Source organism: Ursus maritimus (genome assembly GCF_017311325.1).
Source record: "Ursus maritimus isolate PB19 chromosome X unlocalized genomic scaffold, ASM1731132v1 scaffold_X1, whole genome shotgun sequence".
NCBI classification, from domain to species: Eukaryota; Metazoa; Chordata; class Mammalia; order Carnivora; family Ursidae; genus Ursus; species Ursus maritimus.
In genome coordinates, this window is record NW_024423319.1 from 80356080 (window position 1) to 80369486 (window position 13407).

Here is a 13407-nt window from a genome sequence, read left to right on the forward strand (position 1 = left end):
TGGAGAAAGGGGATCCCTCTTACACTGTTCGTGGGAATGCAAGTTGGTATAGCCACTATGGAAAACAGTGTGGAGGTCCCTTAAAAAGTTAAAAATAAAGCTACCCTATGACCCAGCAATTGCACTACTGGGTATTTACCCCAAAGATACAGACGTAGTGAAGAGAAGGGCCATATGTACCCCAATGTTCATAGTAGCATTGTCCACAATAGCTAAATTGTGGAAGGAGCCGAGATGCCCTTCAACAGATGAATGGATAAAGAAGATGTGGTCCATATATACAATGAAATATTACTCAGCCATCAGAAAGAAGGATTACCCAACATTTGCAGTAACATGGATGGGACTGGAGGAGATAATGCTAAGTGTAATAAGTCAAGCAGAGAAAGACAATTATATGGTTTCACTCATTTATGGAACACAAGAAATAGCAGGGAGATGGGTAGGAGAAGGAAGGGAAAAATGAAGTGGGGGGTAAGCAGAAGGTGAATGAACCACGAGAGACTATGGACTCTGGGAAACAAACTGAGGGTTTCATAGGGGAGGGGGTGTGAGGGATTGGGCTAGGCCAGTGATGGGTATTAAGGAGGGCACGTATTGCATGGAGCACTGGGTGTTATACGCAAACAATGAATCATGGAACACTACATCAAAAACTAATGATGTACTTTATGGTGACTAACATAACATAATAAAAAATTAAAAAAAAGAAAAGAATGTGTGCTCTGATACTTTAGGATGGAATGTTCTGAATATATCTAAGTCAATCTGGTCAAGTGTGTCATTCAAAGCTATCGTTTCCTTGTTGATGTGTTACAATGATCTGTCCATTGATGTAAGTGAGGTGTCCCCTACTATTATTGTATTATTATCAATTAGTTCCTTTATGTTTGTCTTTAATTGTTTTATATATTTGGGTGCTCACATGTTAGGTGCATAAATATTTACAATTATTACATCTTCTTATTGCATTGTCCCCTTTATGATTTATATTTCCTTCTTTGTCTCCTGTTAAGCTTTGTTTTAAAGTCTACTTTTTCTGAAAAAAAAGTTTTGCTACTCTGGCTTTCTTTTGACATCCATTTGTTTGGTAAGTGTTTCCTCATTCCCTCACTTTCAATCTGCACATGTATTTAGGTCTAAAATGAGTCTCTTGAAGGCAGCATATAGATGGGTCTTGTTTTTCTTTTTAATCCATTCTGATACTCTGTGTCTTTTCATTGGGTCATTTAGTTCATTTGCTTTCAAAGTAATATGTATTTAGTGCCATTTTATTACTTGTTTTGTCTTTGTTTCCTGAGATTTCTCTGATCATTTCTTGTTTTTGTCCTTTTGGTCTGGTCTTTCCTACTCAAAGAGTCCCCTTTAATATTCCTTGCAAGGCTGGCTTAGTGGTGATGAACTCCTTTCATTTTTGTTTGTCTGGGAAACTCTTTCTCTCTCCTTCTATTCTGAATGATAACCCTGCTGGATAGAGTGTTCTGGTCTGCAGATTTTTCCCATTCAGCACTTTGAATATATCATGCCAGTCTCTTCTGGCTTGCCAAGATTCTGTGGAGAGATCTGAAGCTAACCTTTGGGTCTTCCCTTGTAAGTTAAGGACTTCTTTTGTCCCGCTACTTTTAAGATTTTTCTTTATCACTATATTTTGCAAATTTAATTACAATATGTGTTGATGTTGGCCTGCTTTTGTTGATTTTGTTTGGGGGGGGGGTCTGTGTTCATCCTTTATCTGGATGTCTGTTTCCATCCCCAGATTAGGGAAGTTTTCAGCTATTTTTTCTTCAAATAAATTTTTTGCCCCCCTCTTTTTCTCTCTTCTTCTTTTTCTGGGACTCCTATAATATGAATGTTATTAAGTTTGATGGAGTTACTGAGTTCCTTATGTCTATTCTCATGTTCCATAATTCTTCTTTCTTTCTTTGTTGAGCTATAATATTTTCCATTATTTTGTCTTCTATATCACTTATGTGTTCCTCTGCTTCTTCCAGCCTGCTGTTCATTGCATCAAACCTGTTTCCAATCTCATTTATTGCACTTGTCATCTCTGATAAATCTTTTTTAACATTTTATCTTTGTAGTAAGGGTCTCCCCGATGTCTTCTATTCTTTTCTCAAGCCCAGTGAGTATCCTTATGATTGTCGCTTTAAATTCTCCATCAGGCATTCTGTTTATATGGGTTTCACTTAGATCTCTAAACATGACCTTATCTTGCTCTTTCATATGGGATAAATTCCTCCATCTTTGCATTTTATCTAGGTCTCTGCCTTCTTCTCTGTGTTAGAAAAGGCAGTCATGTTTCCAGCTCCTGAAAGTAATGGCCTCTGAAGAAGAGGTCATGTAGTGCCCAGGGCTTGCCACCTCAGAGAATGTCTCTGGTGTGTGCTGTGTATACTCTGCTGTTGTGTTGTTGCTGCTCTATCCTTCAGGCCAGTCATCTGCAGAGGCTGTCCTTGCTTGCTGTAGGTGGTGGTTGGTCATTGGCCAGAGTGTGGTGATTTTTTAACTACATGTGTTCTGGACTGTTTGTGAAATGAGACCTGACACTAACTTCACCAGAACTGAGGCCCTGCAGAACTCTCTGTTTGGGGATGTAGTGTGGGCATTGATTTGTGCTGGTCTTCTGGGGAGGGAGTGAGGTATGTGTGACTGAGGAAGGTAGTACCACCAGAGTGTAGGGTGGTAGGGCTTGGTGTAAGCAAGTTTGGCATCCAGTGCTGGTGCTACACTGCTTCCCACAGATGGCTCTGTGTTTATGCTGAGGGATAGGGTAGGAAAATGGTGCCAGACAACTCTTTTCTTCCTGGAGATGTGTCTCCATGAATGCTACCTCTCAGGGACACACTGTGAGAAGAGCAAATAATCTCCCCGTGATGTGTCCCAGGCATTCTTCAAATTACTTTTTCCATGCTGTCTGACCCTGTGTTGTTTGCCTGCCTTCTCTCCAGGAGCAGCACTGTGCCCTCAGGCTGTATCCTAGACAAGTTCACTGACCTCCAGGCTTTAGGGGCACCTGGGCGGCTCAGTCGGTTAAGTCTCTGTCTTTGGCTCAGATCATGATCTCGGGATCCTGGGATCAAGCTCTGCATGGGGCTCCCTGCTCAATGGGGAGTCTGTTTCTCCCTCTCCCTCTGCCCCTGCTTGTGTGCTCTTGCTCTCTTTCCCCCCCTCTCTCTCAAATAAATAAATAAAATCTTTGAAAAAAAAAAAAAAACCTAAGCAAAACTCCAGGCTTTAAGCCCTGCTGGTTGTAAGAACTCATGAAATTCAGCCCTTCTTGTTTTCCAAGGCAATGACTTTGGAGAAACGTTCTCTTTGTCTGTTGTCCCATGTGCTCCTCTCTCTCTTGCCCTCTCCACGACTAGGGCTCCCTCCTCTCTGCAGCGCCCACAATTACATTTCTCCCCTAAATCAGGTCTCCAAAGTTCCTACCTTCTTTGATGTGGACTCTTCTCTCCCTTTAGGTGTGGAATTTTTTCTGTCAGTTTTCAGGTTGATTTCTGGGGTACTTAGGATGATTTGATAGTTATCTAGCTGTGTTTGTGGGATGAGGTGACCTCCTACTCCACCACCATCTTCCTCTGTCCCGAGAAGATTGTTTTGTGTGGTACATGGGTAATCCACAGAACTTTCCTTCTGGATCATCATACGTTGGAGCCATTAATCTTACCTACATTTCAAAAGTAGCATTGCAAGTAAGCTAAGACCAAAGGATGAATTCTTTTTTTGTCATGAATGCAGGGATAAGGAAGTATCTCCTTACAAGCTAATGATCAGCAGTATCTAGTAGAATAAGTAAATGTGTTAAACTAATATAAAAACTACAGTACAAAGCAGTCAGATTCACATCATTCTGATAACCTAAGTCACCGGGGTGAATGTGGGAAGAAGCAAGCATCTTAGAAAACTGGCGTTGGTGGTATACCCATCATTACTCCAACTCAGTAAGAAGTAAATAAATATGGTGAAAGTATTGACAAATAATTTGAAGTGGTCATGAGGCCGTCTTCTTTACTCCTAAACCTCCTTCAGATAGTGCAGTTATCAAAGCTGGATATTGTGTTAAGCAAGGAGTGGTGATGAAGCAACTGGAAGAGAAGATTTTTTTTCAGTTGGATGAAAACACAATAGGCTACTTCAAATCTAAACTGGAGAAGGAAGCTCTCCAGATAATACCACTTAAAGAAGATTATGAAGTACAGGAATGTAGACACAGCAATGTAATGATGAGGGACAATCTCTTTGAAAGTGTAACATTGTTTTGAACTTTCTATATGCAGGCTGATAGCCCTGAAGAGATGCACACCTGGATTAAAGCAATCTCTGGGATTTACACAAAAAAAGCAAGTCCCAGGACTTATACAACTGATCATAGAAAGTTGAGTTAACCAAATTGCCTTTTACAGTTATGGTAACTGACTTTGTCAACACTAATGCGAACTTTCTCTACAGTCCTCAGGTTGTATATGTATATTTTTTAATGGTAAATTATTAAAAAAAGGAACTTTACTAATTGAAAAAATCACATTAAGTTTTCTTCCTAAAATTAATTTACTGAATTGGCCCTAGAGTTTCAATTTCTATGTTTTATGCATTTTGAAATTTTTTATACCACACCATTTGAAATGCATCTTTGTTCTAAAAGTACATGCAAACTCATACATTTATATGCATTGGATAAACTCTACATTACTATAATTTGCATGGAATTTTAAATATCAGGTGAAATTTAGCCACCTCATAGGAAACTATAGTGTTTTGTTAATTTGTACCACTTTGTTTTCAAAGTCACCAGCGTCATAAATAAACACGATATACTAAGGACTGTATGGTAGTGCATTTGGAATGGTCATATTTAAGGATATATTTAGATTTTATTTAGGTGGAAGCAAATTGAAATTAATATTTACAACTAATAATTATTTCACTACAGTTTTTTCACAGAAGTTTTAATAAATGATTAAATATGTACTCTTTGTTACATTTAAAATCTTAAGTTGTATTAATGTGTTACATATTCAACACTAAACAAATACAATTAAATGAAAGGTGAAAAGACTACGCTGTTATTGGTTACAGTAAAATTCGGGGAAGAAAACTAAATTTGTCAGACTGCCAGACAGAATAATAAGTGTGAAAAATGTTGAGCTCTGCTAATTAAAGAAATATAAAGAAACATGACCTTTTGTTTTTGTTTTCTGCATTTTCGTTTTTTTGTCCTAAAATATGTGGGATAATTCCTAGTGTTCATTGAGAATATACACTGAAATAAAAGGATAAAATTAGTAAGCTTCCTTTTAAACACAGTTTAGTTGCAACTGGAACACTGCATTCTAGTTTAGGCTGACTGAATCTTCAGGTGGTAAAGCTGCCAAATTCGGCTTTGGTGACAGAAATGGTTTCTTCGTGGAAATGATTGTTAAGTGTCATTGCTTTAAACTCACTTCTAAAAATGCATTGTCTTGGATTGGGAAAGACAAATACCATATGATTTCACTCATATGAGGAATCTAAAAAGAACAAATGAGTAAAGAAACAGAAAGCAGAATCAGACCTATAAATACAGAGAGCAAAGTAATGGTTGCCAGGGTGGAGGGGGGTGAGGGGAATGGGCAAAATGGGTGAAGGGTAGTGGAAGATAAATATTTCTAGTTATGGAATGAATAAGTCATGGAAATACGAGGTACAGCCTAAGGAATATAGTTGATGATATTGTAATAGTGTTGTGGTGAGCATAGCATGATGCATAAACTTTTTGAATCACTATGTTGTACACTTAAAACTAATGTAATGTGCGTCAACTGTACTCAAAAAAATTAAAAAACGATGAAATTAAAATGCATTGCTTTAGGAAAGAACTTGTGCATGTATGCCGCATGGCTCATCCTTCTGCTCTGTGTGTGTGTTTTGTTTGTTTTTCAGAGAATAAAGTCTCACACTGAGTTACTAAAAAAATTTGCCATAATATGAACCGTAATAATGATCCAAAACACAAAACTTTAGCATAAGCATAGTTTAATTTATTAGGCTGGATGGTGGGTGCATGGGCTACATTGTATGACTCTGTATACATTTTTAAAAAATTAAATTTATTTCAATGAATTTGAATGAAAGCTTCCTTTTCTGTTGGTTTAAATATTCAAGCATCAGCATCTTTTTTTTCTGTTGTGTAGTTCAGGTAAGGAAGAAATTATTATAAGCAATGGGCTAGACATTGCGCTAGATGCTTGGGGTACAAAAGTGAAGACACACACAGTCCCAACTTTTTCTAACAGTCTGGTGAAACAATAGAAATAGTTCACATTGGCTACATGATTATGTAGAATTTATGAGAGACAGAAGTATTTTAAATGGATCTTATTTAATTTTCACAATGATGCTATGAAGTAGGTATTAATTTTACCCTGTTTCTGACACAAATTAAAAAGCTTTTCTAAGCCCACGTTCACCCAGCTATTAAATAGCAAAACTGGAATTTAAAAGGATATCAGCCTGGTTCACCATGATGTTAGTTAGACAGCCTCCCAAAATACATCATTTCCATATAAGCAGGGAACTCCCACATAATGTAGGAGGTGATACTACCTAGCAAACTGCATAGATGCTGTGGGTGCCAGGGGACGGGCACTGTGCCCAAGCATCCAGGTATGATGTCAGGAGACATTGTCAAGGAGACACGTGATGAGCAAAATATCCCTACGCTTCCTTTAAAAGATCAAAACCTGGTGAGGTAGTTCTGACTTACAGATTTACAACAGTAACTTCAAGAAATACCAAAAATTCCCTCAGAGAAGACCCTCGAGAAGGAGACTTCATGCTGTTTCTCCAACACAGACTCAGGAATTATACCAGCATATCTTCCAGTCCCATGGCAGCAATGTGGAGAGCACAACTTCATTCTGCATTTCATCTTGAGCTGTTGCCTAGCTGGACTTGCACCTGATTTTTTTCTCCCTCCCCCAAACTGAAGGACTTTATTGAAAACAATGACTGATAGAAACTCTCGATTTTTGCTTTAAAGTAAACTGACAACATCTTCCAGATTTTCCTGGTACTGCACATTCTTGTCACTGTTTTAAAAACTCTGAGTTTCAAAACCAAATTAACAAAAACTTTGCTGGCAAAGATTCTCCTCAAAGATCTAGCCCTCATACTACTTATTTTTCTAAATTTCATATCTGTACCTTTTTTTTTACTATGTTCTCTGTGCTGTACATTACATTACTGTGTGTTATTTATTTTATAACTGGAAAACCAGGGGCACCTGGATAGCTCAGTTGGTTAAAAATCTGTCTTTGGTTCAAGTCATGATCCCAGGGTCCTGGAATTGAGCTCCACGTCAGGCTCCTTGCTCAAGCAGGGAGCCTGCTTCTCTCTCTCCCTCTGACTGCTGCTCCCCCTGCTTGTGCTCTCTCTCTCTCTCTTGCTCTCTCTCTTTTTGTCAAATAAGTAAGTAAAATCTTTAAAAAAAATAACTGGAAAACCATACCCCTTAATCCCCGTCACCTATTTGATCTATCCCTCCACCTCCTCTACTCTGGCATCCATTAGTTTGTTTTCTGTAGCTATCTATGTTCCCTGTATCTATGAACAAAACTCATAGATAGTTGGTAAATTTGTTAGATTGTTAGTTTGTCTTGTATTTTAGATTCCTCATATAAGTTAAGTCATACAGTATTTGTCTTTGTCTGTCTGATTTATTTCACTTAGCATAATACCCTCTAGGTCCATTCATGTTGTCACAAATAGGAAGATTTCATTCTTTTTTATGACTAATATTATATTGTATGTATATATGACATCTTTCTCATCCATTCATCTATCAATGGACATTTAGGTGGCTCTCATACCTTAACTGTTGTAAATAATGCTGTAATGAATATAGGGGTACATAAGTCTTTTCAAATTAGTGTTTTCACTTTCATTGGGTAAATACCTAGAAGTGAAATTGCTGGATTGTAATGTAGTTCTATTGTAAATATTTTGAGGAACCACCATACTGTTTTTCACAGTGACTGCACAAATTTACAGTCCCACCAACAGTATATAAATGCTCCCTTTTCTCCACATCCTCCTGAACACTCGTTATTTCTTGCTTTTTCGATAATAGCTATTCTGACAGGTGTGAGTTGAAATATCAAATTGTGGTTTTGATTTGTATTTCCCTGATGGTTAGTGATGTTGAGCATCTCTTCATGTGCCTGTTGACTACCTGTATGTTTTCTTCAGAAAAATATCTATTCAGGTCCTCTGTCCATTTTTTAATCAGTTTATTTTTTTGATATTGAGTTTTATGAGTTCTTTATATATTTTGGATGTTAACCCTTTATCGGCTATATCATTTGCAAATATCTTTTCCCATTCAGTCGGTTGCTTTTTTTGTTTTGTTGATGGTTTTCTTCACTCTGAAAAATCTTTTTTGTTTGATGTAGTCCCATTTGTTTATTTTTGTTCTGTTGTCCTTGCCAAGCGGCAAAAATGAAAGATGGTTTCCAGCCATGGAGAGCTCATTGAGGGTGGGAAGCTGGCAGAGATAGTGCAGCACATATCATAGATGATATTGGTACACAGTGATGTACTGGAGGTAGGAATTGCAGGTAGGTAGGTAGGTAGGTAGGTAGGTAGGTAGGTAGTTGGTTATTAGCTAATTGAAGATGACATAATTCTCTCGGATAATCAAATTCTGGGCAAATAATTTCTAAGGTGTTGTCATGAAGTCCCAAACATTAGAGTTTTACAAGGGACCCAGTGGATTTTGGAACTACAACTATGTCATTTGAGTGAAGGTATAGTTCCACAGGGTTTGGAAGCTTCTGAGCAAGGTTTTCTGGAAAGTTTGGATGCCATGATTGAACATATCCCATCAGGCACACTGTAGCACTACATTTTGTAGAAATTGGTCCATTTCTCAGTGCTGATAGGGCCAGTGCTCCAGATGCAGGTGGCACTGGATGGCAAGCCCTCTGTATACATTTTAATGGCTTTAACATGTTATATAATATTTTAAATTAATGATCATAAGAACACAGATAATTTAGTTCTATCTCTTTCTAAACTTATAAAGTCAATTTATAATGCCCCTAACATATGTTAAGTTCACTTTAACAATTTTATTATGTATCATTCAGATATAAGATGCTCTTACATAGCATACCATGGTTTATCATGTATACTATATTGCACTCGTGTTTCCAAATTTGTATCTGAGGTAATTTAGCAATACATAGTCTATATAAATAATGAGAGTGAAATATTAAAAGAGGAGGATAAAATCCAAGAAACTTGAAACCTAAAAGACTACATTGGGCACAGACCGTAGAGAAATTAATAAACAAATGGGAGTGGGGGATGCCTGGGTGGCTCAGTCAATTGAGCGTCTGCCTTCCGTTCAGGTCACGATCTCATGGTTCTGAGATTAAGTCCCACGTCAGGTTTCCTGCTCGGTGGGGAGCCTGTTTCTCCCTCTGCTGCTGCTCCCCCTGCTTGTGCTCTCTCTCTCTGTCTGGCAAATAAATAAACAAAGCTTAAAAAAAAAAAGAGGGAGTGGGCTGTCAGTATAGAGTCCAGAAAATGGTACATTAAGAAGAAAATTTGAAGAAAGGGAAGAAGAAAGGGGGGTAAACAGAAGGGGGAATGAACCATGAGAGACTATGGACTCTAGGAAACAAACTGAGGGCTTCAGAGGGGAGGGGGGATGGGGGAATGGGATAGGCTGGTGATGGGTAGTAAGGAGGGCACTATTGCATGGTGCACTGGGTGTTATTCGCAAGTAATGAATCATTGACCTTTGAATCAAAAACTAGGGATGTACTGTATGGTGACTAACATAATATAATAAAAAAATTATTATAATAAAAAAAAAGACAAGCTACCACTATCCAACCACCTGAGCCCTAAATCAAAGGCTATACAAAATGATAAATGGCATAGATTTTGGAGTCAAATAAAATTGCATTCAAATTCAGCTTTGCTATTTGTCAAATGTGTGAGTAGAAACAAATTTTTTAACTTCTTTGAGCTTCCAAAGAACTTTTTCTCACCATCTATAATCTGACTGCTAAGTCAATGCCATATATTTTAGGCTTTCATGGGTTTTGTTTCTGGAACATTCCACTTCCAGTACCAGTAGCTATTTCAGTCAGGCTAAGCAAGATTTGGTTGTTGTAATAAAATACAGCAAAATCTCAGTGGGTTGACATTTATTTCGTGTTCATTGTACATGCTTTTCATGGATCAGAAGGGGTATTTTCTCTATATTATCCTTACCTGGGGACATACGATAATGGAGGCTACAACCTCTAAATCCTCACCAATTATAGAAGAAGAGAGAAGGAAGCATGGAGAAACATTCATCAGTTCTTAATTGCTCCCAAAATAAGTGACACTTTTTACTTCCTTTTATATTTTATTTATCAGAGAAAGGGACATAGCTATACCTAACTTCAAGAGAGCGAGGAAATGTGACACTTCCTGTTGCACAGCATTTCTCGTATTTAAAATTGATAAAGAGTAGTAATATTTACTGCATATTTGATTAAAATAAATATTAATAAGTATTTGCCTCACATGGTATATATGACCCATTGGCCAACTCTGTCAACTCTACCTTCAAAATGTATCCTGAATCTGTCCAATTCTCATCTCCTGCAATATTAATCTTGGTCACAGATTGAGATTTTCAGAAAACAGATGCTGACATGAAGTTAGGAGTGCAAAAATGATATTACAGAGTATATTTGTAAGTGTTCTCCAAGAAACAGAATGAGATTGCTTAAAAGGAACTGGCTCGCTGACACTGGCTGTTCTAATACCAAAGCCCATATCCCTGCACTCTGGCTCAACTGCCCTTCTTGGTCAAGCTTGCCTCAGTCTAGTGAGGCAGGCCCCTCCCCCAGAAGACCAGCCCCAGTCCCAGCCCACACCGTGTCCCTAAACCCTAGAGTTTTAAACGTCAGCAGGCTTGGCTGAAATAGAGCACACAGGGCACTATGTTGCTCTTGGAGAGAAGGCAGGCAAACAACCTGAAGGCAGACAGTATGGAAACAGGAACCTGAAGAACAACTGGGACGCACAGTGGGAGAATATTCAATCTTCCTAGATTGCTTCCCTGAGAGGCAGCATTCTTGGAGATGCCTCTCTGGGGATAAAAGAGCTGGCTGGTGTCATTTCCCTCACTTGCCCTTTAGCACAAACACAGAGCCACCTGCAGTAAGCGGCACAACTCCAACACTGGCTGACTAACTTGCTTATACCAAGTCCTACAACCTTGTGCTCTGGCAAGACTGTCCTTTTCAGTCAATCTTGACTCAGTACCAGAGAGGTGGGCCCCTGCCACAGAAGACCAACAGAAACCCCTGCCAACACCATGTCTCCCAACCAGAGAGTTCTGCAGGGCTTTTCAGTTCTAGACCTAGGGCTTCAGATCTCATTTAACAAGCGGACCAGAGCAAACCTAGTTAAAACTCCCTACATTCTGACCAAGGACAAAACACTTCATGCTACAGGCAAGTAGAGGCTCTGCAGATGATAGGCCTGAAGAACAGAGCAGCCTAAACACAACAGCAGAGAGCAAGCAGCACACATTGGAGATGCTCCCTGAAGCCCCAGGTCCTGGATGCATATGATCACTTCTTCAGAAAGCCATTATTCTCAGGAGCAGTAAACATACCTAGCTTTTTCAAACATACCCAAAAAGGCAAAGACTTGGACAAAGTACCAAAATGGAGGAATTCATTCCAAGTGAAAGACCAAGATAAGGCCAGGCCAGAGATCTAAGAGAAGCGGATATAAGTAACATGCCTAATGGAAAATTTAAAGCAACAGTCATAAGGATACTCACTGAGCTTGAGAAAAGAATGGAAGATATCAGTGATACCTTTACCACAGAGATAAAGGAGTTAAAAAAGAATTAGTCAGAAATGAAGAGTACAGTAACTGAGTTTGAAAACAGGCTTGATGCAATGAACAGCAGGGTGGAAGAAGCAGAGGAACAAATAAGTGATATAGAAGACAAAATGATGAAGCTGAACAAAAGTGAGAGAGAAATCATGGAATATGAGAATAGACATAAGGAACTCAGTGACTCCATCAAACTTAATAACATTTACATTATAGAAGTCCCAGAAGAAGAAGAGAGCAAAGGGGAGCAGAATACTTATTTGAGGAAATAATAGCTGAAAACTTCCCTAATCTGGGGATGGAAAGAGATATCTAGATCCACAAAGAGCTGGAACAAACAGCCCTTAAATTTGCATGGAACCAGGAAAGGCCCCGAATTTCCAAGGAACTGTTGAAAAGGAAAAACAAAGCTGGGGGCATCACGTTGCCAGATTTCGAGCTATACTACAAAGCTGTGATCACAAAGACAGCATGGTACTGGCACAAAAACAGACACATAGACCAATGGAACAGAATAGAGAACCCAGAAATGGACCCTCAGCTCTTTGGGCAACTAATCTTTGACAAAGCAGGAAAAAGCATCCAGTGAAAAAAAGACGGTCTCTTCAATAAATGGTGCTGGGAAAATTGACATTTTACGTCTTTCAAAATATCTGTCCAGACAGCCTCAAGATAACTGCAACTCCTGCCACACAGTAGCAATGTGCTTTTTGAAAGTAAACCTACATTTTGAAACAGTTTCAGCCTTACAGAATTACAATGAAGAGAGTAAATAAGGTTCCCATATACCCCACAAGCACATTCCCCTATTATTATCATTTTATGTCAATGTGGCACATTTGTAACATTAATGAACCAATATTGAGATGTTATCATTAACCAAAGACTATACTTTATTCAGACTTTCTTGGCTTTTCTCTAGTGTTGTTTTTGTCTTCCAAGATCCAATGCAGGATACGAACTCATATTTAGTACTCTCAGTATCTTCTTAGGCTTCTCGTGGCTATGACAGTTCTGTTGATTTCTGTGGGTTTTATGCCCCCTGACAGATTGAAATTAGTATCGATACTCCAGAGTTCTTTAGCTTACTGTTAGCATGGTATGTCTTTCTCCATCCCTTTACTTTAGCCCATCGGAATCACTCTATTGAAAATAGGGGCTTGCAGACAATATACACTGCTGAAGTTTTAAAATTCACTCTGACTTTTGATTGCTATTTATAGACCATTCCTATTGAAAGTGGTTCCTGAAACACTTGCGTTGATATCAACCATGTTTGTAGCTGTTTTCTATTCATCAGAAGAGGCTTACTTTCCTGCCTTCTCTGGTTTTAATTGAACATTTTACATAAAGGCAGTTTTTTGGTTGACCTCGTAGTGTACCAACTACAGGTGCTTAAAAACATTTTAGATCTTTCCTTGGAGGTTACATATACATTTTAAACTAATGTAAGGCCACCTTCAAGTGACACTATTGACAAATCAAGCGCTAGCTTACAATATTTCTGCC

The 13407-nt window shown here is 38.5% G+C and overlaps 1 pseudogene; it reads left to right on the forward strand.

Annotated features, from left to right (window-relative positions):
- The window catches only part of LOC103676306, a 22326-nt pseudogene extending 17938 nt beyond the window's left edge, over positions 1-4388 (forward strand).
- Positions 4389-13407: the final 9019 nt, after the last annotated feature.